Source organism: Fulmarus glacialis, unplaced genomic scaffold (genome assembly GCF_000690835.1).
Source record: "Fulmarus glacialis isolate BGI_N327 unplaced genomic scaffold, ASM69083v1 scaffold11185, whole genome shotgun sequence".
Taxonomy (NCBI): domain Eukaryota; kingdom Metazoa; phylum Chordata; class Aves; order Procellariiformes; family Procellariidae; genus Fulmarus; species Fulmarus glacialis.
In genome coordinates, this window is record NW_009211169.1 from 3,926 (window position 1) to 4,967 (window position 1,042).

General features: G+C 52.0%; 1 pseudogene; it reads right to left on the reverse strand.

The window, feature by feature from the left end:
• Nucleotides 1–329: 329 nt before the first annotated feature.
• On the reverse strand, nt 330–622 carry LOC104076533 (annotated as a pseudogene).
• Nucleotides 623–1,042: the final 420 nt, after the last annotated feature.

Here is a 1,042-nt window from a genome sequence, read left to right on the forward strand (position 1 = left end):
CCAAAAATCTATGTCCATTGCTCACAGTGGAGATCCCACAGGCCATCCATCTGCCTGCTCCACAGAAGGAGAGGGGTCAGCAGATGCCCCAGGTTGGTTTTGAGGGTCTTATGGCCCAGAAGAACAGAAGACAAGAAAGAGATGGGAGAGAGTGGAAGGCCGGGGAGTTAGATTTTGGCCACGTTTTCAGAGAGCCCCAGCTGCCCTCCTTTGGAAGTGCAACACTGGATTCTCAGCCTCTCTGAAATGGATGGCCAGGAGCTCTGTCCTCAGTCTGGCATCAGATTCTGAGTTCCTGGGAGTCCTTGTCTGGGCTGCCACCAGTGGATTTAGCAGGGGGGACACCTTCTGCCACAGCAGCAGCTGGAAATGCCAGAAAGGTCACAGCACCCAGAGGTGATGGGCACTCCATCACAGCTGAGGATGCTGCCAACAGCAGCAGAGGTGGAGGATCCCACAACAGTGTTCTGCGGGAAGGAGCTGAGGATGGGGCCAGGCAGGGTCACCACCACGGGAGGATGGTGGAGTTCTGGCACTGCCTGACACAGGGCTCATTGCAGCTGTTGGCCAGTGGGATTGGGCCACAGGGCCAGCATGGCAGGCACTGGTCATAGCAGGACATGTCTCTGGGCTGGAGGTGCCCCTGGGAGAGAAGGCAGGGAGGAAGCAGAGCAGGAAGGGTGGGTGAGGAGCAGTCTGCCATGAGTCCATCAGCCCACCACGAGTGTTTTCTTCTCAGACTGTATAAAACTCTACCTCCACCAGAAGCACGAAGCTTCAGGCTACCCAGCTTGGTGCACAGATGATGACAAAAAAGCTCAGTATGTTAAAGATGACAGGCAGAAATAAGATGTCATTTTGTGACCTGAACTTAGTAAGAAAATGCTGCAAAACATCAAATTGCAAAACTTTTAAAATTCTCTGTGGCGAAAATTTGGACAGAGATCCAGCCTACCCAACATAAACATTGTAAGACAACCAGATGACTTGTATGGTTACCTCTTTTCTGCAGCTTACAATGTGTCCTCTTTTGACTTTATTG